Consider the following 27,026-nt stretch of genomic DNA (forward strand, 5'->3'; position numbering starts at 1 on the left):
AACTTCAGAAAATATTCCCTGAGAGGGTTTTTCCTGCTTATGTGCAAGAGGTCTATTCCAGGGGGGGAAGGGAAGCAGTGTTACTGCCTGCAGTCTCCTTCTGATTCCATGTGAGTCCCTGCCATCTTTCACTCCTTGGTGTAGCCAACATGGCCTTCAGCCCTTTGGAGCCTGGGATGCTCAGATCAGGACCCTGGACAGAAGTGGGGACGTGAAAGAGTAAATGAGATCGACAGATAAGAGACAGATAGCTGCAGACTGACAGAGCGAGAGAGAGAAAAAGGGAAGGGCTGAAAGATGCTCAGAGGCAGGGAGAGAAAAAGACAGAGCTTGAAGTAGAAGGAAACAAAGATAGAGGAAGGCAGAGGACATGCATAAATTTGGGTCTAGGTCTGACCTGTGCTTCCACCAAGTCAGCCCAACTTTCACGCACCCTGGCTCCAGTGCTTGAGAGTATTACTTAAGTGCTTACTTTTAATTCCTTTCCTGTACATGAATCTCTTAGCACTCTTGCAAACTCTGCTTCATCTCAACTATACCCTGTTAATAACGTTTCTTTGTTGTCAGAAGAAATCTTTTTACCCAGCTTGGGCTAAATTAAAATTTCATAAAACATCAGGTTGCCACAGGACTAACAAGCAAGTGACAGCTGTTTAATTAAAATTTAAACTTGATTAGTTGGCTCTACAGAGAGAAACACTCCAGAGAGAAAGCATAAAACTGTGAAAAATCAAGCCTTGAAATAAAGACTTTATTTAAATAGGTAGTAGAAACTGTAAATTGTTTGGTACCATGGGGGTTCCAATGGCTAGTCTTGAACTGAGGTCTCTGTCCCTTATACAAGTCCCATCTCTGTCTGCCTCTTGGCTGTGTTGGGAGCCCCTTCAAGGTAAATGATGAGTATAAATTAATTTTGTAAGTCAGAGTGCAGTAAAGTGCTTGAAAGTGATAGATAGTTGCTCAGTCCTGTCCGGCTGTTTGCAACTCCATAGGAGATTGTAGCCCACTAGGCTCCTCTGTCCATGGAATTCTCCAGGCAAGAATACTGGAGTGGGTTTCCACTCCTTTCTCCAGGGGATCTTTCCAACCCAGGGATGTTTGAACCCAGGTCTCCTGCATTGCAGGCATTCTTTATTGCCTGAGCCGCCAGGGAAGCCCTGAAATGAGAGGAAGCTTCAAAACAAAACACAAAATATCACAGCAACCTCTCAACTCTCACAAATTTATTGTCTGAAATTGAGGTATTAAGTCGAGGTAACTTGGGGGTAGGAAAAACACTGCAATTCCCTCTTTTAAACTCAGACCTGCCATGGTGACAGGTCGTATCCAAGACGCATCTTACAAAATCATGAATAATTAAAAATCATTTGCAGAATAAACTACTGCAGAAAAGTAAAGCAAAGAAGACACAAAAAACAATGTCCTTTAGGGAAAATTTGAGAGAGAACACTTGATTCCTCTCATTCTCTCAAAACAATTTAATTTCTTTCTTCTGAATAAGAAAATGTGGGGACTTCCCTGGAACAATGGCTAACACTCTGCATTCCCAATGCAGGGCATTGGGGTTCAATTCCTGGTCAGGGAACTAAATCTCACATGCCTCAACGAAGATGAAGATGGAAGATCCTGTGTGCTGCAACTAAGACCTGGTGCAGCCAAATAAAAAAATAAATAATTTTCTTCCTTAAAAAAGAAAAGAAAATATGGGACTTCCCTGGTGGTCCATCGGTTAAGAGTTTGCCTTCCAGTGCTGGAGTTGTGAGTTCTATCCTTGGTCACTGACCTGAGATTCCACACGCCTTGTAGCTAAAAAGTCAAAATGTAAACAGAAGCAATATCATAACAAATTCAATAAAGACTTCTAAAAAATGGCCCACATCAAAAAATCTTTTAAACATTTACAAATAAATAAATAAGAAAATAGCAAAGACACACAGATTGGCCAGTCAACAGGTACATGAAAATGTGCACAACATCACTAGCCATCTGGGAAATGCAAATGAAAATCACACTGATATATCAATTCACACCTGTCAGAATGGCCATCATGAAAGAGACAATGAATAATAAGCGTTGGCAAGGATGTGGAGAAAAGGGAATCCTCGTGCACTGTTGATGGGAATGTAAATTGGTGCAGCCACTATGGGAAACAGTGTGGAGGGTTCTCAGAAATTTTAAACTAGAACTGATAAAGGGTCCAGTAATTCCCCTTCTGGTACTATATCCACAGGAAACGAACACACGCTCACTCAAAAAGATAGAAGCACTCCATGTTCAGAGCAGTTTACGAAAACAGCACTTCATGTTCAGAGCAGCCAATATGTGAAAACAGCCTAAGTGTCCATGGATGGATGGATGAATGGGTAAAGAAGACACACACACACACACACACACACACACATAAACACATTGGAATATTACCCAGCTATAAAAAGTGAGATCTTGGTATTCGAAACAGCATGCATGGAACCTGAGTGCATTATACTAAATTAAATAAGAAAGAAAAAGATAAATGCTGTATGATCTCACTTATATGTGGAGTATTAAAAAAGAACAACAACACTCAAGCTCAAAGATACAGAGAGCAGACTGGTAGTTGCCATGGATGGGGTGCTTCCCTGGTGGCTCAGACAGTAAAGAATCCACCTGCAATGCTGGAGACCTGAGATCAATCCCAGGGTCAGGAAGATCCCCTGGAGTTGGGCATGGCAAGCCACTCCAGTGTTCTTGTCTGGAGAATTCCATGGACAGAGGAGCCTGGTGGGCTACAGTCCATGGGCCCACAAAGAGCTGGACACAACTGAGCAACTTTCACTTTCATAGATGGGGTGGGAGGGGGTGGGAAAAATGGGTGAAGGGGTTCAAAAGATAATAAACAAACATATAAATAAATGTAATTATTCGGCTCTGGGAAATGAAATATTTACATTTTCCACCAACACTTTATATATTAAGGTCAGGCAATTATCAAATTCAAGGGAAAACAGATATAAACTACCTCCAGCAGAGAAAGGGCTTCCCAGGTGGTGCTAGTGGTAAAGAATCCACCTGCCAATGCAGGAGACTCCAGAGATGCAGTTTCGATCTCTGGGTTGGGAAGATCCCTGGAGAAGGGCATGGCAACCCACTCCACTATTTTTGCCTAGAGAATCCCATGGACAGACCAACCTGGCAGGGTACAGCTCATAGGGTCGCAAAGAGACACAACTGAAGCGACTTAGCACATAGGCATGCAACAGAGAAAATCAAAGTACACATAATAAAAGGATGGATGGGTCAAACGCCACCCTCAAATCTTAAAAGACTGTGCATAACTCTGCAATAGATAGACATGACAGGATTTTGAGGGGCGGGTCAATATTTGAATAGGATAAGGAGTTTATATGATGTAGAATAACCAGGCCACTTACACTTCTTAATAAAGCTGCAAAAAAAAAAGAAAAATAAGGAACAGGATTCTTTGAAAATTAGACTCTATAAATTAGATATAATTCTATATTATATCCAATATAGAATTATATATATATTATATATATAAATTATATAATTTAATATAATTTATATTTAAATTAGATAATTTATATATAATTTATATTTTAATTTATATATAATCATATAAATTATATTTATAAATCTATATATAATTTATTATGAATTATATAAATGTATATATAATTTATTATAAATTATATAAATGATTCCTTCCTCATTGAACTCACCAAAAGGAAATGCATGAAGTTAGGAGGAGTCCGACCGATCAGGTACTCTGAGAGAATTCTTCCGATGCTTCATTTAAAAATAAACATTAGGAAGACTATAATGACAAGTGCTTTTTCTGTGTGATAAATTATTCACCACCTTTTCCTTCAGATAGAAAAGTAAAGCAATATTAATTGGGTTAGCCAGTGTAAGGTAGAAATCAGATGCTTTGCCAAATTATTATAATTCAAAGAAATTCTGACGTGCTTTCCCAACATTTACACATAATATTTCAAGGCATAAATACATATTAATGGAATTTCTTGCTGCAAAGCTGTTTTCATTTTCCAGCATGCATGCTAAGTCACTTCACTCATGTACAACTCTTTGCGACCCCATGGACTGTAGCCCACCAGGCTCCTCTGTCCATAAAGACTCCAGGCAGGAATACTGGAATGAGTTGCTGTGCTCTCCTCCAGGTGATCCTTCCAACCCAGGGATAGAACTCGAGTCTCTTAAGTCTCTTGCACTGGCAGGCAGGTTCTTATCCACCAGCGCCACTTGGGAAGGCTCTTTCATTCTCCTTCATCACATCAAATGGAACCCTATCATTTTTAAGTCTGAAAGCAATGCTTCTCAACAGGACTTCCTGCAATGACGAAAATGTTCTAGAATCTGGGTATCAATGCAGAGTGGTGGTTTTTAAACACCTGCCACGTGGTTAGAATGGCTGAGAAATGAAATCTGAAATGATTTAGATGTAAACAGTCACATGTAATCAGGGGATAGCATCTTGGATAATGGGAAGAAAGCCCATTCTTAATTCTTAAACAAAATAGAAGGAAGTTATTTTTTGTTTGGTTGCTTGCTTTTCTTTTTTAGTTAATTAATTTATTTTATATTTTTGGCTGTGCTGAGTCTTTGCTGCAGTGTACGGGCTTTCTCTAGTTGCAGCGAGTGGGCTTCTCATTGCAGAGGCTTCTCGTTTCGGAGCAGGGTTCTAGGTATGTGGGCTTCAGTTGTTGTCATTCATGGGCTTAGTTGCCCTGTGGCATGTGGGATCCTCCCAAATCAGGGATCAAACCTGTGTCCCCTACATTCCTAGGTGAATTCTTAACCACTGAACCACCAGGGAAGTCCCTTGCTTGCTTTTCTTGTTTCACAGAGGAGTCTTAAAATGCAGAAGGATGGCTTGCCCAACGCAGGTGTTTCTTTTTCAGTCAGTGGGAATCATGCTGTTCAGTTCAGTTCGGTTCAGTCACTCAGTCGTGTCCGACCCTTTGCGACCCCATGAATCGCAGCACGCCAGGCCTCCCTGTCCATCACCATCTCCCAGAGTTCACTCAGACTCACGTCCATCGAGTCAGTGATGCCATCCAGCCACCTCATCCTCTGTCGTCCCCTTTTCTTCCTGCCCCCAATCCCTCCCAGCATCAGAGTCTTTTCCAGTGAGTCAACTCTTCGCATGAGGTGGCCAAAGTACTGGAGTTTCAGCTTCAGCATCATTCCTTCCAAAGAACACCCAGGGCTGATCTCCTTCAGAATGGACAGGTTGGATCTCCTTGCAGTCCAAGGGATTCTCAAGAGTCTTCTCCAACACCACAGTTCAAAAGCATCAATTCTTCAGCGGTCAGCCTTCTTCACAGTCCAACTCTCACATCCATACATGACCACAGGAAATACCATAGCCTTGACTAGATGGACCTTAGTCAGCAAAGTAATATCTCTGCTTTTGAATGTGCTATCTAGGTTGGTCATAACTTTTCTTCCAAGGAGTAGCATCTTTTAATTTCATGGCTGCAGTCACCATCTGCAGTGATTTTGGAGCCCCAAAAAAATAAAGTCTGACACTGTTTCCACTGTTTCCCCATCTATTTCCCATGAATTGATGGGACTGGATGCCATGATCTTCGTTTTCTGAATGTTGAGCTTTAGGCCAACTTTTTCACTCTCCTCTTTTACTTTCATCAAGAGGCTTTTTAGCTCCTCTTCACTTTCTGCCAGAAGGGTGGTGTCGTCTGCATATCTGAGGTTATTGACATTTCTCCCAGCAATCTTGATTTCAGCTTGTGTTTCTTCCAGTCCAGCGTTTCTCATGATGTACTCTGCATAGAAGTTAAATAAGCAGGGTGACAATATACAGCCTTGACGTACTCTTTTTCCTATTTGGAACCAGTCTGTTGTTCCATGTCCAGTTCTAACTGTTGCTTCCTGACCTGCATACAGATTTCTCAAGAGGCAGGTCAGGTGACCCAGTAAACTGAGAGGTTTCACCATCATTCTCAAAGAACCTATCCTGGAAGAGGATGCTTGTCTACTTTTATAAGAGAAATGGACCATTGATTCAGCTAGGTCCAAGAAGTAATTCTTTCCCCTTCAATACTGACAATCACGTGCTCTTCTCTAAAAAAGGCTACCAGCTGAGATGCAGGGGTCAACAGGAATTGAAGGTTTTAGTTGTTTGGGGGTTAGTGCCAGCCTCTTCTAGAGATGGAAATGAGAAGAAATATAATTAAATGGAAGCAGGGTACCTAAAGCAGTTTGGCAATTTCTGTTGAGTGTGCAGCACATGGACATGAACTGTTGTAAATTCCCTTTGAAAGGAGGACCTCAGGCCAGCAATTTTAGTTACTTGATTGGAGCTGATACTGCTGCTGCTGCTGCTGCTGCTGCTAAGTTGCTTCAATCGTGTCTGACTCTGTGTGACCCCATAGACGACAGCCCACTAGGCTCCTCTGTCCCTGGGATTCTCCAGGCAAGAATACTGGAGTGGGTTGCCATTTCCTTCTCCAATGCATGAAAGTGAAAAGTGAAAGTGAAGTCGTTCAGTCGTGCCTGACTCTTAGCAACCCCATGGACTGCAGCCTACCAGGCTCCTCCATCCATGGGATTTTCCAGGCAAGAGTACTGGAGCACTCTTTGCTTTCTCCGGATCCTTCTACTGGACAGGAAAAAAAAAATCTATGCTCCCACTTGATACTTCAGTTTAAAGACTTGTGTTAGGCCTTCCCTGGTGGTCCAGTGGTTAAAACTCAGGCCTTCCACTGCAGAGTTCACAGATAAGATCCTTGGGAACTAAGATCCCACATGCCGCACAGCCAAAACAAAAGAACAATAAAATAAAGTTACTGGTTTAAAAAAAAAAAAAAAGCTTGCATTAAATAAAACTAAGGATGGAAGGCAGGGGATGCATGACTGAAGGATAGAGCCAATGTTCCCAAGTCTAGTGACTAGACCATGTAATGACTACTCACCTTGTTTTCAAACTGCTGACATTCATGCAGAACTTAAAAAAAAAAATCTATCTTGAGAAAGAAAAACAAAGCTGAAGGATTCACAAGTTCTGATTTCAAAAATATTTTACAAAGCTATAGTAATCAAATCAGCATGGCATAAGGATAGACACGGAGATTGATGGAAGAGAATAGAGAGCCCAGAAATAAACCCAGGCACCAGTCATATGATCTTTGATGGGGAGCCGAGGCCATTTGACATGGAAAGGGTATCTCACCAACAAACAGTGTTGGGAAAACTGGACATCCACACCCCAAAGAAGGAAATGGGGCCCTCATCTCCCACAACACACAAAAATCAATTAAAAATGAATTAAAGACTTAAGCATAAGACCTGAAACTCCCTGAAGAAAATACAAGGGATGAGGATGACCTTGGTAAGATGGAGGTCAGAAGGTCCCAATACTCATTTGCCTCCCAGAAAATGACAAAAATGGTAAATAAACAACCATAACAAACAGAAATATCTCTGAGAAAGCTCTGGGCTACAGCAAAGAAGCAGCAGAAATGCTGCAGAGTTCAAAACCGAGGATGGATGTGTGGACAAGTGTAGGAAGCACCTTCATTGTGTTCCCCCATACACCCCCAACCCAGAGTCATTCAATGCCCAGAGAATTATTCACCCCACATGCCATGTCATTGCTTGTCTACTGTTACTTACATCACATTTTTCCTTCAGTTGCCTTCTTTCATTTTTACTTAAATAAAAGTGTTCTTAAATAAAGTCTCCATTGCATCAGTGGAAAATGTCAGTACCATTTGTCACCAATAAAAGGAAACTTGAATATCACAAAAGAAAAACAGGGCTATTAAGTAGAAGGTGGACCAGGTCACCTATCCAAGACACTTAAGTTAAGCAGCTGTGACTCTCTGAGCTAATGGGAAATAACAAGGAATGGAGCTGACAGTAATGGGTAAATACTGTAGGCTCAGAGATGGTAGCAGAACATTACTCCACTGTGGGATGCTGTAGGCTGTCGATAGTGAGGGAGGCTATGTGTGTGTGTGTGTGTGTATGGGATAGGGATGCAGGGAATATTCAGGGACTCTCTGGACTTTCCACTCAATTTTGCCATGAACCTAAAACTGCTCTAATAGGTAAAGTCTATTTCAGTTCAGTTCAGTTCATTTCAGTTCAGTCGCTCAGTCGTGTCCGACTCTTTCCAACCCCATGAACCGCAGCACGCCAGGCCTCCCTGTCCATCACCAACTCCCGGAATGCACCCAAACCCATGTCTATTGAGTTGGTGATGCCATCCAACCATCTCAACCTCTATCGTCCCCTTCTCCTCCTGCCCTCAATCTTTCCCAGCATCAGGGTCTTTTCAAATGGATCAGCTCTTCACATCAGGTGGCCAAAATATTGGAATTTCTTAGAGAGAGAGGAAACTGAATGGCTGGTTAACATCTCTTACTGAGTCTCTGACACAGTTTAAAGCACTGAAGTCTGCGTGGTCTTACTTGGAATGCTATGGGGCATCCTCCCCCAGTGGTGTTGGACCTACCAAAACCTCAGAGTCCACAGTCACTCAGCATATCTGGTTCTTTCAACAGCACCTTAATGGAGGTACCAGCATCCCCATTTGGTAAGGCCACACTGTATGTCTACCCCCATGTGGACTGTCTGATGATGCCACCTTCTCCCCTCAATTCACCCCACCTGAACAGAGACACTTTTGCGGTTCTCCCAACACACTAAACCACACCACAGCTCAGGGCCTTTGCACCTCTTGCTCCCTCCCCTGGGAAAGGCTCCTTTCCAGATGAAAACATCACTCACTCCCTCACTTTCTTCTGCTCTCTGCTCAGGTACCACCTTATCCAGAAAGCCTTTCAGGACCATGTTCCTAAAGTACCACCTGATCACTGTATCTCCCACCTTTCTGCTTTATTTGTATTTATAATATTTATAATCCTGCCATTGTACATATTTATTTTTTATCTATCTATTGTGTACCTCTTCACACTCCAAGGATTATAAACCTAAAGACACCTTGGAGTCCAGGAATAGATTTCACAATCCTGGGTGAAAAAAAAAAATGATAATTTTATGTTCACAAACATCTAATGTAAATGTGACACTTCCCTCAAATATTTTATTATAAATATAGGCAACAAACCTTCACAGTATTAGCAGTATCAGTGACTTTGTCACCAGGAGAAATTAAAGATATTTTCATATCATATTACAGTTATCACAGATGTTTCAAAATGTCAGTTATACTCCCCAGGAAGTCAAAATTATAGTAGCTATTAGACTTGCCAGCTTCAGCTTGCTACTAATATAGTAACAGTCATAAAGAAGTGTATATTTTACTATTTCACAGATTTTGATAGCTACGTCCTATGATAATTCATTTCTTTTGTAATGCTTAAAAAGCATTAGTGTGAGATGAATCTACAGGTTCATCAGATGCCAAAAGGATCTGCAGAACAAAAAAGATACCTCAGCACCAACGTATTTGCTCCATGGGGTTTCCCAGGAGGCGCTAGTGGTAAAGAACCCAACCTACCAACACTGGAGAACTAAGAGATACAGTCTTGATCCTTGGGTTGGGAAGATCCCCTGGAGGAGGGCATGGCAACCCTTGCCTGGAGAATCCCATGGACAGAGGAGCCTGGCGAGCTACAGTCCATTGGGTTGCAAAGAGTCGGACACGACTGAAAAGACTTAGTGGGCGCACACGTGCGCGCACGCACACACAGACACTAACTCCATGCGATCAAGGACCGTGTTTGTTTTCTTTACCATTCTACCCACTGTGCTCAGGACAGTGCTTGGAAATCATAAAAACCCAGGAAGAAGTCACTGAATTACTATACTTAATGAATTTTGTTGATGAAAGAAATGGAAGCTTGAAGGGTTTGAATAACTTCACAACGATGCAACTGCCGGGAGGGAGAAGAACCAGTATGCGAGTGCGCGTGCACGGCTGGTTGGTCCCACTGCGCCTGCTCTCCCAACCTGCATGCTGCCTGTCAGGAAACACGGTGAGTCCCGCTTTCATCAAACTAAAGCTTTCACAGCACTGTATGCAGATGAGCAGCTCTTCTGTTTCAATAAGCATGTGCATCTGAAAACTGCAGCTTGGCCGCACCTAGAATCAGACCTCCCTACTTTATTTGTTTCCTTCTTCTTTTCTTTTTTTTTGGCCACACCCCAAGGCACGTGGGAATCTTCACTCCCCAACCAAGGATAGAGCCCGCACCCCCTGCAGTGGAAGCAAGGCTTCTTAACCACTGAACCTCAAGAGATGTCTCAGACCTCTCTACTTAACCCCTCCCTATCACAGTGGCGGACAGTAACACTGGAGACGGACGGGTCTCCCCAGAGCACAGGCTAAGCTAGCACTGATCTCTGACCCCTGCTTCTCCATTCAGTGGCTTCCCTGGTGGCTACGACAGTGAAGAATCTGCCTGTAATGCGGGAGACCTGGGTTCGATCGCTGAGTTGGGAAGATCCCCTGGAGAAAGGAATGGCTACCCACTCCAGTATTCTTGTCTGGAGAATTCCATAGACAGAGGAGACTGGCAGACTGCAGTGCGTGGGGTCGCAAAGAGTTAGACATGACTGAGCGACTAACACTTCGCTTCTTTTCTGCATTCAGAGCTCCTTCGGGGAACTAGGATGCAGACAGCACCTTGAGATCACCTCACTTTGTTCCTTCCAGAGGGAAGACTGGCTTCCAGCAGAGGGCAGAATCATAGCCACTGTGGTCTGGAGCGATTCCCATAGCCCAGCCACTGTCATGGTCCTCCGTCAGTGTTAACCGTATGAATGCTGCTGACTTCCTATAAGATGCAGAATCAGACAGGATAGATAAGGTATCCTGCTGTAAGAAAAAAATTCCTACCGTAGCAGTGACTTGAAACAACAAAGGTTTATTTGTCACATACATATGTGTGAATCACAATTTAGCTAAAGGCTGAGACACACACACACACACACACACACACACACACACACACACACACACACGGAGTCCATAAGCCAGGAATCAGGCTGATGAAACAGCCTCTATCCAGAAAGTTGACCTTCACACGGAAACAACATCATGGAGTTTCTTGCAGTGGCAATAACGCATCCTAGCCTGGAACTGATAATACGGTTGCATCTAGTCACACCTCAATTGCCAATCACACTGGTCCTGCCTAAGAGGAGGAAGAAGAAATATACACAAGAAATATTTGTGAACAGAACTAATGACTGTCACAAGTGGCTCCATCATTAGCCCTACTGGAGGTATGGGAAACTGACACAAAGAGAGGTGATCCAACTCACCCAGAATCACACACCTGGAAGGGCAGGAGTTGGACTTTGACCCTGGACAGCTTGCTCAGGAGACTAGGCTCTCAGCCACTGTGCTGCTCTGCCTCTTTCCGATTCCAGGCTCTCCACTGATGTCAAGGAGCTGAGCTCTCTTGAGCAGAGCCTATTTGCATGGTCAGTTCAGTTCAGTTCAGTCGCTCAGTCATGTCCGACTCGTGGCGACCCCATGAGTCACAGCACGCCAGGCCTCCCTGTCCATCACCTCCTGGAGTTCACTCAAACTCATGCCCATCGAGTCAGTGATGCCAACCAGCCATCTCATTCTCTGTCATCCCCTTCTCCTCCTGCCCCCAATCCCTCCCAGCATCAGGGTCTTTTCCAATGAGTCAACTCTTCTCATGAGGTGGCCAAAGTATTGGAGTTTCAGCCTCAGCATCAGTCCTTCCAAAGAACACTCAGGGCTGCTCTCCTTCAGAATGGACTGGTTGGATCTCCTTGCAGTCCAAGGGACTCTCAAGAGTCTTCTCCAACACCACAGTTCAAAAGCATCAATTCTTCAGTGCTCAGCTTTCTTCACAGTTCAACACACATCCATACATGACCACTGGAAAAACCATAGCCTTGACTAGATGGACCTTTGTTGGCAAAGTAATATCTCTGCTTTTGAATATGCTATCTAGGTTGGTCATAACTTTTCTTCCAAGGAGTAAGCGTCTTTTAATTTCATGGCTGCAATCACCATCTGCAGTGATTTTGGAGCCCCCAAAAATAAAGTCTGACACTGTTTCCACTGTTTCCCCATCTATCTGCCATGAAGTGATGGGACCAGATGCCATGATCTTAGTTTTCTGAATGTTGAGCTTTAAGCCAACTTTTTCACTCTCCTCTTTTACTTTCATCAAGAGGCTTTTTAGTTCCTCTTCACTTTCTGCCATAAGGGTGGTGTCATCTGCATATCTGAGGTCATTGATATTTCTCCTGGCAATCTTGATTCCAGCTTGTGATTCTTCCAGCCCAGCGTTTCTCATGATGTACTCTGCATATAAGTTAAATAAGCAGGGTGACAATATACAGCCTTGACGTACTCCTTTTCCTATTTGGAACCAGTCTGTTGTTCCATGTCCAGTTCTCACTGTTGCTTTCTGACCTGCATATAGGTTTCTCAAGAGGCAGGTCAGGTGGTCTGGTATTCCCATCTCTTTCAGAATTTTCCACAGTTTATTGTGGTACACACAGTCAGAGGCTTTGGAATAGTCAATAAAGCAGAAATAGATGTTTTTCTGGAACTCTCTTGCTTTTTCGATGATCCAGTGGATGTTGGCAATTTGATCTCTGGTTCCTCTGCCTTTTCTAAAACCAGCTTGAACATCTGGAAGTTTACGGTTCACGTATTGCTGAAGCCTGGCTTGGAGAATTTTGAGCATTACTTTACTAGCATGTGAGATGAGTGCAATTGTGCAGTAGTTTGAGCATTCTTTGGCATTGCCTTTCTTTGGGATTGGATTGAAAACCGACCTTTTCCAGTCCTGTGGCCATGGCTGAGTTTTCCATATTTGCTGGCATATTGAGTGCAGCACTTTCACAGCATCATCTTTCAGGATTTGAAATAGCTCAACTGGAATTCCGTCACCTCCACTAGCTTTGTTCATAGTGATGCTTTCTAAGGCCCACTTGACTTCACATTCCAAGATGTCTGGCTCTAGGTGAGTGATCACACCATCATGATTATCTGGGTCATGAAGCTCTTTTCTGTACAGTTCTTCTGTGTATTCTTGCCACCTCTTAATATCTTCTGCTTCTGTTAGGTCCATACCATTTCTGTCCTTTATTGTGCCCATCTTTGCATGAAATGTTCCCTTGGTATCTCTAATTTTCTTGAAGAGATCTCTAGTCTTTCCCATTCTGTTGTTTTCCTCTATTTCTTTGCATTGATCGCTGAGGAAGGCTTTCTTATCTCTCCTTGCTATTCTTTGGAACTCTGCATTCAGATACTGATATCTTTCCTTTTCTCCTTTGCTTTTCACTTCTCTTCTTTTCATAGCTATTTGTAAGGCCTACCCAGACAGCCATTTTGGTTTTTTGTGTTTCTTTTCCATGGGGATGGTCTTGATCCCTGTCACCTGTACAATGTCATGAACCTCCGTCCATAGTTCATCAGGCACTCGGTCTATCAGATCTAGGCCCTTAAATCTATTTCTCACTTCCACTGTATAATCATCAGGGATTTGATTTAGGTCATACCTGAATGGTCTAGTGGTTTTCCCTACTTTCTTCAATTTAAGTTTGAATTTGGCAATAAAGACTTCATGATCTGAGCCACAGTCAGCTCCCGGTCTTGTTTTTGCTGACTGTATAGAGCTTCTCCATCTTTGACTGCAAAGAATATAATCAATCTGATTTTGGTGTTGACCATCTGGTGATGTCCATGTATAGAGTCTTCTCTTGTATTGTTGGAAGAGGGTGTTTGCTATGATCAGTGCATTTTCTTGGCAAAACTCTATTAGCCTTTGCCCTGCTTAATTCCATATTCCAAGGCCAAATTTTCCTGTTACTCCAGGTGTTTCTTGACTTCCTACTTTTGCATTCCAGTCCCCTATAATGAAAAGGACATCTTTTTGGGGTGTTAGTTCTAAAAAGGTCTTGTAGGTCTTCACAGAACTGTTCAGCTTCTTCAGCTTTACTGGCTGGGGCATAGGCTTGGATTACCGTGATATTGAATGGATTGCCTTGGAAACAGAGATCATTCTGTCATTTTTGAGATTGCATCCAAGTATCGAACTCTTTTGTTGACCATGGTGGCTACTCCATTTCTTCTGAGGGATTCCTGCCCATAGTAGTAGATATAATGGTCATCTGAGTTAAATTCACCCATTCTAGTCCATTTTAGTAAGCTGATTCCTAGAATGTCAATGTTCACTCTTGCCGTCTCCTGTTTGACCAATTCTAATTTGCCTTGATTCATGGACCTGACATTCCAGGTTCCTATGCAATATTGCTCTTTACAGCTTCGGACCTTGCTTCTATCACCAGTCACATCCACAACTGGGTATTGTTTTTGCTTTGGCTCCATCCCTTCATTCTTTCTGGAGTTATTTCTCCACTGATCTCCAGTAGCATATTGGGCACCTACCGACCTGGGGAGTTCCCCTTTCAGTATCCTATCATTTTGCCTTTTCATACTGTTCATGAGGTTCTCAAGGCAAGAGAACTGAAGTGGTTTGCCATTCCCATCTCCAGTGGACCACATTCTGTCAGACCTCTCCACCATGACCCACCCGTCTTGGGTGGCCCCACACGGCAAGGCTTAGTTTCATTGAATTAGACAAGGCTCTGGTCCTAGTGTGATTAGGTTGGCTAGTTTTCTGTGATTATGGTTTCAGTGTGCCTGCCCTCTGATGCCCTCTCACAACAGCTATCGTCTTACTTGGGTTTCTCTTACCTTGGATGTGGGGTATCTCTTCACGGCTGCTCCAGCAAAGTGCAGCTACTCTAGTTACCTTAGAAGAGGGGTATCTCCTCATGGCTGCCCCTCCTGACCTTGAATGTGGAGTAGCTCCTCTTAGCCCTCCTGTGCTGGTGCAGCCGCCGCTCCCTGGACATGGGGTTGCTCCTCTCGGCTGCCTCCCTGACCTCGGGTGTGGGGCAGCTCCTCTAAGGCGCTCCTGTGCTGACGCAGCCTGGCACTCTCGGTTGCCGCCCCTGACCTTGGGAGAGGGGTAGCTCCTCTCAGCCGTGCTTCTGTGCGGTCCATCGCAGCCGGCGCACTTCTGCATAGTGGCTTAATTCAAAAGAACCAGTAGACTCAGGTCTTGCCTTCCAAGCTCATCACCTTTAGGCTGAGTACTTTCTCTCTGAACCAGGCTGTGCACACACAGCTACAGAGACAGCCTGAATAGAACCGAGATGAGAGCACAGTCAGGACACAGCTCAGTGGTTGGGTCTCATCACCAAATACAATCAGCATGTTTGGGGAAAGAACAATCTAGTCAGGCATAAACACACCAGTTCAGAGGAGCAAAACACCAGCCCTACACTTTGGGAAAATTCTATATTTTAATAAAACCCATAATTATTTTTAACAAGAGCTATTGTTTTGCATGTGTGAAGAGAGTTACTTTATTATATCCAAACATTTAAATGATACCCTGGGACTTCCCTGGTGGTCCAGTGAATTAATATTCTGTGCTCCCAATGCCAAGGACATAGATTTGATCCCTGGCTGGGGAACTAAGATCCTGGGGAAAGAGAAAAAAATAAAATTTAAATTAAAAAAAAAAAAGGATATCCTAATTCTGATAATCCTATTTCTTAATTTTGAACAACAACAAAAATAGTCCTGAAAACTTGAAAAAAATGGAACTAGCCCAAGCATCTTTGCTCCTAGGCACTGGTCCCCATGGAAGGTCACAGCTCTAGACAGGACCCCTCTGCCTTCCCCAGAGAGCTCACTAGTGCCCAGGCTGCCCCACCCTCAACACACACACCTCTCCCAGGGCTGCCTGTAGCCTGAGTAGCAGACCAGTCAAATCACCCTTAGATGTGTAACAAAGCCCATTTCATTAGGATGAGTCAGAAATAAAAACTCATTACTTGAGCAACGGACACAACAGCCTCTAGAGAAGCTGTCTTAGAGAAGATTGGGTTTTATTCTAAAATATATTACATTATGCTCTAAGATACAGAAAGAAACTGGAATCTCAGACGCTTTCTTCAGACAGTTTGTAAGATGATGAAGACAAATGCCGCATGTCATCTCTGGACGTTGTGCTGGTGGGAACCTGGGGGCTCTGGCTCTGCTGCTAAGAGGCCACGTGGTCTGAAACAAGTCTTCCCTCCCCTTTAGGAGGGTTTTTCACTCTAATGTAAGTGTCGTGGGGTGTGCGCAAGTTGGAAAGGAATTTCCAGACGCGAGGCAGAATGAGGGAAGAATAGAGTCTATCAGAGCGGGAGATGCTGTTAGAACAGAGGGCTGACTCAAGGGAGAGCCAACCCCTTTTGCAGACTAGTAGGTGATTTTCATAGCCACAAGACAAAGAAAATCCCTTCTGGAAAGGTGGCACTAGGCAGTTGGCCAGGATTCTATAGAGTGGATGTTTTACTTAATATAGAGTTAGGGAACGGTTATGGGGGGGCTCATGGCAAAGTTGCTATGGGGTTCAATCATTCTGGAGGTTTTTGTCCTGTGATCTTGGTAAAGGCTTCCACACCTGTGACCTTGGTATGTGTGCTCTGTGCTAAGTCACTTCAGTCATGTCCAACTCTTTGCGACCCTATGGACCACAGCCTGCCAGGCTCCTCTGTCATTGGGATTTGTCAGGCAAGAATACTGGAGTGGGTTTTCATGTCCCCTTCCAGGGGATCTCAGGGATTGAAGCCGTGTCTCTCATGTCTCCTGCATTTGCAAGAGAGTTCTTTACCTCTAGTGCCACCTGGAAAGCCCTGTGACCTTGGTATAGGACTCCACAATAGGTTCAGAATAGCAACTGCCATTTAGGTGTGCCTACCTAGGCATTCAAGTGAAAAACCTGGGGGAATTAGGTCCCTGCAAGGAAGAGACAGCCTGCAGCTAGACCACCCCTGGAATGGGAGACTGTGAACCTGAGAGCCTCTTCAAGGTCACACCCTCCCTAGCCACACCTTCCAGAAGCCACACCCTCCCAAGGCCACACCCCCAGAAGCCACGCCCTCCATAGGCCAACCCTCCCAGTAAATCTGATGCCCGAGATGGGATGGTAAAGGCCTGTTTTGGCCTGATGCTGGAAACAGACCAGCAGCCCCCATTCAGAAATCTCTGTCAATGACTAAAGCTCTCAATTCTGCATCGCACAACAACTTCTCCCTCTGACCAATCCTGCCTCAACTCCTTCCTTTCACAGGTCTCTAATATTTTGCCCTCTAAACTGTTTCTGAGCATCCATAGCAGAGAGGTCAATTTGCAGCAGACCATTATCCAATAATGGCTGAGAATCAGTGGATTAAAACCCAAGCTTCTCACCAGTGGTCAGGTAATGCAAGCTGAGCTATGCACAGACTTTCAGAGCACCCACTGTGGGGAGGCACCTGCGTGGTGATCTGCAGGTTCAGACAGCAGGTGATCAGCCCTCAGACCTTGACATTTTTACCGTCTCACTCCTATTTCCTCACCAGGCTTGCTGGGATCATCCACCTCAAAAATTGCTTGCAGCTTGGCTTGCTCAAAACAAAGGGGCAGAAAGCCATTGCCTTCTGCCACTTAGTAGGGGACAAGCGAGTAGTCTCCAGGTAATATTGCCGTAGGAGGCTGGGGGCTCATCCAGTTGGGCAGACTATGGAAAGGAATCTGCAGTGCATTCTGAGGGTGATGGGACATGAGGGAGCACGTTAAGGAGGACGGTGTCTGAAAACTGTGGTCATGGGCACAGTAAATGCTCTCACTGTTAAGGATTATGACATGCATTTTGCTTACGAAAGCCTCTGAGTAGTTCACCAGGAATAAAATCTAAGTTCACGTGATCAACAAGAATGCCCTCCCCCAACCCAGGTGTCCACATCCTAATTCTCAAAACCTGTGAACATATTGCCCTCAGGGTATAAGGACTTGGCTGCTGCTGCTGCTAAGTTGCTTCAGTCGTGTCCGACTCTTGGGACCCCATAGACGGCAGCCCACCAGGCTCCGTCGTCCCTGGGACTTGACAAATGTGATTAATTTCAGGATCTTGAGATACAGAGATTATTCTGGATTATCCAAAGAGGCCCAATGTCATCTCAAAGGTCGTTATAAGTGGAAGAGGGAGGCAGGAGGGCCAGTGTCTGAGAAATGCCACTTGAGAAAGACTCAAGTCCATTGCTGGCTTTAAAAATGGAAGGAGGGACTTCCCAGATGGTCCAGTGGCTAAGACTCCAAGCTCCCAATGCAGGAGGCCTGGGTTCGATCCCTGGTCAAGGAACCAGATCCTGCATGCCACGACTAAGAGTTCACATGCTGCAACTGAAGATCCCACATGCTGCAACTAAGACCCAGTGCAGCCAAATAAATAAATTAAAAATATTTTTACAAATTAAAAATAAAGACTAAAGGAATCACTAAGCAAGGAATGCAGGTGCCTCTGGAGTTGAAAGAGACAAGGGAAGAGTTCTCCCCTAGAGTCTCCTGAAGAAACACAGCTGACATCTTGAGATTTTTTAGCCCCGGGAGACCCATGTTAGACTTCTAATATACCAAACAACAGTAAGATAATAGTAGTCTTTGCTTTAAGCCCCTGAGTTTGTGGTAATTTGTTACAGTAGCAGGAGGGAACTAACATAGTTCATTATTTCATTTGATCTTTGGCTTTCCTGGACCCTAGAATGTTTTTAAAGGGCTTCCTGGGTCATTCAGAGGGTAAAGAATCCACTTGCAATGCAGGAGACCTGGGTTTGATCCCTGGGTCAGAAAGATCCCCTGGAGAAGGGAATACCAACCCACCCCAATATTCTTGTCTGGAGAATTCTATGGACAGAGGAACCTGGCGAGTTACAGTCCATGGGATCACAAAGAGTTGGATAATGACTGAGAATGTTTTTAAAGGAACTGAGAAAATGAGGAATGTCTCAGATGGAAAGTGAGCAGAGTGTTTGAAGAGGAATCCAGCTAATACTCTATTAAATGTTGCTGGGCATTCAGATAGGAGGATCATCACTTCTCTGCTTCCCTCATGAGGGAGATCATATAAGATGTATAACAAAGCACTTGGGAAATTATAAATCACTGTACTAGTGCAAAGTGGCATTAATAACTGGCCGCCTACAATGCCTTTACCCTGTATCAACAGGCCCCCATAAACTGCCCTTGTGACAAACATCACAGGCCAAAGCCCAAAAATGAAATTCCCCAGGAAGCTTTAAACAAATGACACAATTAGAAAGCCCCAAGTCCAATGTAAACAGTTGGCTGTTTCAGTTTCAGAAGAGTGGTTGAAGCGAATGTCCCTCCAAGGAAGTCAGAAGTTGCTTATTGAGACATCTGAACTGTCAGAACAATTTAGAGAGAAAGACATCCTTCAAAGGACACACACCCCATGACAGCCACTGGCATCAAACTCGAACCTCATGGCTCCATCTGCATCAAGGCCAGATGAACTCTGCAAGCACACAGATCACAGTGATGGATCATGTGATACGGACAGCAGGTTTTAAAATGATTTTAAGCACGGATGTTTCCAAAATTGAGTGATGCTTTGTTGTGTGAATTTTGAGAGGCGGTGGGACTGTGATATCACTTTTATTATTGAAAGTTGCATCGGTAAAAGTTTCAAATTGGTTCCTGACAAATGTGATGTGTCAACTTGATGAGTCCACTGGGTGTCCAGATTAAACATTTGTCCTGGGTGTGTCTGTGAGATGAGGTGAGCATTTGAAATGGGGGACTCCCCAGTGGGTGGGTCCCATCCAATCTGCTGAGGGTCTGAATGGAACAAAAGATAGAGGAAGGGACTTCCCTGGTGGCTCAGAGGTAAAGAATCCACCTGCCAATGCAGTAGACACGGGTTTCATCCCTGGTCCGGGAAGATACCACATGCTAGGGAGCAATTAAGCCCGTGTGCTACAACTACTGAGCCTGTACTCTAGAGCCCAGGAACCGTAACTACGGAGCTCACGTGCCCCAGCTACTGAGTCCACATGCCGAAATGACTGAAGCCCGAGCACCCAGAGCCCATGCTCTTAACAAGAGAAGCCGAACTGCAACTGGAGAGCAGACCCTGCTCGCCACAAGAGAAAAGCAGCAACGAAGACCCAGCACAGCCAGAAATAAATGTAAATAAATAAATACAATTTAAAAAGACAGAGCAAGGAAGGAGTGATCCCTTTCCTCCCTGTCTGCCAGAGCTGGGGTATCTGTCTTCTCCCGCCCTTGGATTGGAATTTACACCATCGACTTCCCTGGCTCTCACAATTTCTGATTTGTACTGAATTATGCCAGTAGCTTTCTTGGGTGTCCAGCTTGCAGATGGCAGATCATGGGACTTCTCAGCCTCCATAATCTTAGGAACCAAGTCCATCAAATTTATCTCTTTATATCTATTTATCTGTCTCTCTACCATCCATCCATCCATCCATCCACCCATCCATCATACCTATCTATCTACCCATCATATCTATCTATCTATCATCTCTCTCTATCTCGACAATCTCATCTGTAAAATGGGGATACTGTTGGTCACTGCCCTGTGGTGGATGCTCTTGTTGTCCACAGTAAATATTCCATAAGTACTGCTGCTAGCATCTGTGTCATTGGGGCCAGAGGGCACATGCCCAACCTAAGGAGGCAGCGTCCTCTCAGCCCAGCTGGTCGCTGACAGGGAGTCGATGAGCTCAGGGTTGCCAGATCTTCAAACAGCCCAAGTCAGAAATCTCAACCTCAAGTGAAATTCCTAAACTCCGATCTTGAAAATGAACGCAGGAGAAGGCAATATGCTGAGTGGGCCAAATGAAACACCCCTGGCCTGAGCATGCACATCCCCTGCAGCGAGGCAGGCACAGGCGCTTAGCACACCACTGGCAATGATGTGGTTCCTTCTACCGTTTATCCTGCTCACTAAGCGCTGGTGAATCTGACATGCCCTCTGAGCCAGGCAGTGTCACCAACCCCCATAACCACGTGGGGATATTGAGACTCAGGGAGTTGGAGAGACTTGCCTGCTGCTTGTAGCCTGTAAGGGGCAAGCACGCATTTGAAGCTAGGTTCTCATGAATCCAAAAGCCATTCTCTTGAGGAGGGGCTGCGTGCGTCTCCTTCCACTTCTCCAGTGTATTTCCTCTTCCACCTCCCCTGCCCAGAGACAGACAAGAGCCAAAGTGACGATGCGACCAGATGTCTACATGGGGCCTCGATCTGCCCCAGGCTGGCGTATCTGCTCCCTAATCTTCCCCCGTCCTCTGCCTTCAGCTAGGAGAAATGGGCAGTAATGGAATGACTGAGCTTTCAGCAGCTTGTGCTGGCAATGCGCCTGCAAAGTATTAAGTAAAAGCTGTTGCTTCCCCTACAGACATCTCTGTTTGGGTTTGTATACATCCATGTGCTACATACAGAAGCCATGTTTAATTAAACACAGTGAGCTGGCTCAGAGCATACCGAATGATTGTGAGGTACCATTTGCCATCCTCCCCTGCTTTCCTGCTGAAACGTCCCAGGAAGGCACTGGCCAAGGCAGATCTTACTCACCGGGTCTAATGCACCTGAGGCTGAAAGCACAATTCTCTCTTCCTGTGTCCTTCATCCCTTTTGCCTTAATAGAAAGAACTGAAAGTAGCAGAGGTCTCACTGCCTTTTGTATTCACTCAATAAACCTCATCATTTATCACTTACTTGGAATTCTGGCTTTTCCACACTCCTTGAAAAAGCCAAACGCACTCTTTTGGGGCTTCACTGGTAACAATTAGTGGTCATGAATGGGACTTGCCTCGTTAAGTGCCCTCCAACTGGAAATATTATTCCTTCAGAGTCACTTGTAGAGAGTATATGAATGAAAAATATTGCCTGCTATGTTGGTAAAGAGACATGTGGCAGGAGGCATCAAGCCATCCCATTATAGCTGCCCCAGTGGTGAGCCCTGAGGAAACTCAGGCTAGAAACTAGATGCTCCAGGGAGTTCCCTGTTGACCTAGTGGTTAGGATTCCGGGCTTTCACTGCCATGGCTTGGGTTCAATCCTTGATTCTACAAGCCATGGAGAGTGACCAAAAAGAAAAGAAACAGGCATTTGAACCCTGTGCAGAGTTACCCTCCACTGTCCCCAAGGCAGCTGCCCTTTAACATGTACCTGGAAGAGACTCAGGATGAGAAAGTACAGGATACTGGACCCAGATAGCCAAGGTGCATATCAAAGGAATGATTTCAATGAGCCCAGATTTTGCATCTACCCATACATAGAAAAGTAAATTCCTTAACTTGAGATGTCTGGTGTTCTTTAATTCACAGTAATCTTTCCATGTTCCAATAATCTGGTCTTTGTTAAGAAAATCCTATATACACTGGCTCCCCTCTTGCCTCTTTGGAGCAGTCCCTTAGAACTGTCTGAGATGCTGTGTTCCAGGCTTAACTCCTCAGTTTTGTCCACCAAATAAAACGTAACTCTCAGCTTTTAGGTTGTGCTTTTTTTTTTTTAAGTTGACAAGTATTAAAAAGAGACTGGTGGAGCCTTCTCTTTAAAGCAGTCGGCTCAGGGTTGCCATGTGAAACATCTCTGGAGGGACAAAGAGCATTTCCAAGACTCTTTCTTAGCAGGATACTTGTTCATCATCAAAGCAGAGGTCAGTCACAAAGAGGAGAGACCACTAATAGATTTCTCCTTTTCTCAGTCCCACCTTACAAGGATTCTCTGATTGTTATTTGCACACACGTGCTGATGGCCCAGCACACTGCAGGCAGAGTCTGCCCTGTCTCCTTTATAATATCCCCCAGGCACTTATCATAAACCTCCTTTAGGTCTAGAAAACGTCATTGCTGATGTTGCTGCTAAGTCGCTTCAGTCGTGTCCAACACTTTGTGACCCTATGGACTGTAACTCACCAGGCTCCTCTGGGATCCTCCAGGCAACAATACGGGAGTGGGTTGCCATGCCCTCCTCCAGGGGATCTTCCCGACCCAAGGGATCGAACCTGTGCCTCTTATGTCTCTTGCATTGGCAGGTGGGTCCTTTACCACTAGCGCCACCTTGGGAACCCCAGAAAATTTCATTAAAGGATGAAAATTGTTACATGCCTTTTCAGAGCTGTTTGTTTTTTGCCGCACTACGTGGTGTGCAACTTCTTAGTTCCCTGACCAGGGATAGAACCTGTGCCCCCTTAGTGGAAGCACAGAGTTCTCACCACTGCACCACCAGAGAAGTCCCAGAGCTACTTTTTTAAAAGAAATTTTTCTTAAAATCATATTCCAAGTCCATACTTTTCAGAAGGTGGTATAATTGGTAGAAAAAGGAAGAAATATTCCTTTCTCCCTCTATATGTAGCTTGTGTCCAAAAGGACACAGCTCTCCTTTCGGGACTTTATAAAGTTGGTCATTATCTGTGCTGAAGTAACAAAGTGGTTCTTTTACCCTTGGCCACTGTACACTGGAAGGTGTCTTAGGATCTGCACAACAAAGTTGAGAAATTCCATAAAATAGTAACATTTTATCGTGCAGTGATTTTGGTTATTAACAAGCATTTCCCCTGTTAAAGAACTTGTCTTTAGAAGACAATAGTTACAATGAATAAATGGCATATATAGAGCATATATTCCAGAAGTATTATAAGACTGATGTGGATTAACTAATGTTAATTTTGCAACCAATATGGGAACTGGATATTAATACTGATCCCATTTTGCATATGTGAAAACTGATACAAAGGCACTTAGTAGCTTCTCCAATGGGGGAAACCTAGTGAATGGTAGCCAGTTGTCTGAACCTCTAGGCCAGAGCAGAGGTCCAGGCTCAGCTGAAGCAGCTGAAGGAAGAGTCTGTACGGTGTTAGCTGGATGGGAACTGGTACAACCACTGAGACCCAAACCAGGTCGCCAGTATCCACTCTCTTAGAGAATGGGGTTTGTGTTGGAGCTCAGTGGAAACCTCTTGACACTAAAGAGAAAGAATCTTCAATGAGCTCAGCCCTTTGTGAAAGGAACAATGCAGAAAGTGGCTCAGCAAATGATTTCAGACAGTGCAGACGCTTCTAGAGCTCTCATATCAAAGGACGGAGTCGATTGTCTTCACTAAACTAAGCTTTGCTTAGAAGTCCGAATAAACACTTAACCTGAGGCCCCTGGAAGCAAATTGACCAGAGTGACCACAACATACGATGGCCTTGGGATGACTGGAGCAGGCTTTCTTCACCCAGGCACTGCTAACCTCTGGGACCAGACAATTCCCTGTCATGAAGGGCTGTCCTCTGCAGGGCCAGGTGCTTGCATGGCCTGGTCTCTACCCACTGGGTGCCAGTAGCAACCTCCTGACTCTCAGAGAGACTGCCAAAAATGTCTGCAGATGTCTCTAAGCCTGACCTAGGGGCAGAACCACCCCTGCTGAGAAATATGACTAAGGTTATAGGGGTTTATTGTAATGCACATTCACAGAGTGCTTTATAATTGGTCATATGAACGAGGTTCAGTATCAGGGAGGTCCAGTCTCTATGACCTGTTAATCTATCTTGATACTGAACAGGACCCTGAGGGGCTTCTTGGCATAGAAGTCTTTCCGCATCCCTGGTTTCTTGATCACAGGAAATAGTCTTCATTCAGCCTCCAGGGCCTTCCCTGAGTTCTAGAGGGCAGGTTCAAACAGTTGTTAATCAGGAAAAGGAGGGGATGTGGAGACAAGAGAGGCACAGTCAGGAGAAACAAGAGTGCAGCCTTGGGGCAGGGTCCTGGTTCCTCCTCAAAGGATACACAGGACGATATCTTTTGAGTTGTTCTGCAGATACTGAAACCCTCACCAGGTGGAAGACGGGCATGGCAACCCACTCCAGCATTCTTGCCTGGAGAATCCCATGAACAGAGGCACCTCATGGGCTATAGTCCATGGGGTTGCAAAGAGTCACACATGACTGAGCGACTAAGCACAGCTCAGTACAGTAGTCAATCATAGCTCTCTTGGAGAGTACAGACTATGCTTTTATCGTCTTCTGGTTCCCACCGGTCTGAGATTTCTGTGCTTGTGAGCCACCAGGGAAGACCAAGAATACTGGAGTAGGTAGGCTATCCCTTCTCCAGGGGAACTTCCAGATCCAGGAATCAAGCCGGGGTCTCCTGCATTGCGGGAGGATTCTTTACCAGCTGAGCTACCTCGGAAGCCCATGATTGACTACTAACCACCCCCAGAGGTTGCAGATGTGCTTTTTGCTCATCTGTTTATATGTTTGTTGGACTTTTAAAAAAAATGACCAGTTAGTTTTGGCTTGTTTTGAAAACAAAAACTGGAGTATCTGGCCATCCTTCACTCCCATCCCCTCATGGAAACAATCAGTTGGAGCCAGACCTGATGCCTCTTTTATTGAAACGGACAACTGTTCTGTAGGTCACCTATCTCTGTTATTCCATAATTTCTCTTACACCCCACCCTGTTCACTCATCCACCTTACATCCCTGATTCTCAGAAAATTCTATTGTAAGACTCTTGGACTGATGGTGTGCGGAGGCTTGTGCTGAGCACTGTAAGAGTTTTGTGAATATTTGCCCATGGTCATGCTCTCAGGAACTGAAGGTACAGGAGACCAAATGAACACCAGAGAAATCTACAGACCAGTGTTCCTGCTTAGTCGAGTTTCTGTGCCCATTGTTTTTGGTGGTGGTGTTGAATCGTTGTGTCCAACTCTTTGTGACCCCATGGACTATAGCCTACCAGGCTTCTCTGTCCAAGGGATTTTTCCAGACAAGAATACTGCAGTGAGTTGTCATTTCCTTCTCCAGGGGATCTTCCCAGCCCAGGGCTTGAACCCAGGCCTCCTGCATTGGCAGCCAGATTCTTTACCAGTGAGCCACTAAGGAAGCTTCCCTGCCTATTGCCCTGTGGAAATTCCGAATGTTGAGTCCTCCCTGGAGATCCTCTCTTTTCTAAATTTATCCCGGTTTCCTTCTACCATAGACTGTTCACTACTCTGAGGAGAGGCTGGTCAGCACATCTTCCCAGAGGTGAAAGTTGATGCAGCCAGAGCTCTGGGACCATTTACTCAAAACTTGGCAGGTTGGAGGAATAGGATGGTTAGTGCCAGCTTGAAATTCAGCACCAAGGACAGCCTTCTCACACTCCATCCCGACCCACTCCCCAGAAGAAATTTAGCTGGTTTTGCATGGCTACGTCTGCAATATAAATATTGAACAGGCTTGCAAGGGAGATTTACAGGGAGACTCTGATGTGGGCATAAAATCACAGTGTGGAGGCCTGTTCTGTCCTAGGAGATTAGACTGCGTTCTGTCCCATTAGGTTTCCTCTTGCCAAGGCAGATTATTGTGCTAACTTACTGCTTCCATCTGTAAGCTCTCCTCCCGCCTTGGAGAGAGAGCAGGACCTTATAATCATCGCTTCGGATGATTTGCTTTATCAGCCAAGGGTGGAAATGTTCCAGACCCAGAGATGGTTCAGGGAAAACTGGGAAGGTTGACAAATCTGCCTGAAATCCCACAGCAGCTATTCTAAGCAGGCTTCTTAGAAATGGCCCTACCATTCATAATAAAAGCTCTAAGAAAACAGATATAGGGTAGGATGCCCTCCCACCCCAGAAAATGGAAATGGGCAGTTATGTGACATCTTAATAAACATCAAACCCAATGATTAAAAAAAAAAACTGAGTTGTTTCTCCCCTGAGAGAAGGAAAAAGGCAAGGATATTTGTTCTCACTGCTTGCATTCAACATTGTTCTGGAGATTTTATTTCTGCCAAAAAAAAAATCCTATAAATTTTAGAACAGAGTAGAATAGAATAATTACAAAATATAAAATATCGTATAATATCATGAGGAAAATAGGTCTGGTGGTCAGAAAATGTGAAATTATCCCTGTTTACAGGTGATAGAAAATCCAAGGGAATCCATAAAATGATTACTAAATTTTCAAAAAGGTTTTTGCAAGGTTATAGATACAAGGTTAAAAAATAATCATTGGATTAACCTGCAGCAGCCAATGGGAAATGAACTTTTTAAAAAGTCACAGAAGATGCAAAATATAAAATACCTAGGAATAAATCAAACAGATACATTTGGGATTTGGCTGCTATAAAACGTTGCTGAGAGAAATTAAAGAAGATGTACATAAACAGAAATGTATATCTTGTTCAC

Source organism: Capricornis sumatraensis, chromosome 17 (assembly GCF_032405125.1).
Source record: "Capricornis sumatraensis isolate serow.1 chromosome 17, serow.2, whole genome shotgun sequence".
NCBI classification, from domain to species: domain Eukaryota; kingdom Metazoa; phylum Chordata; class Mammalia; order Artiodactyla; family Bovidae; genus Capricornis; species Capricornis sumatraensis.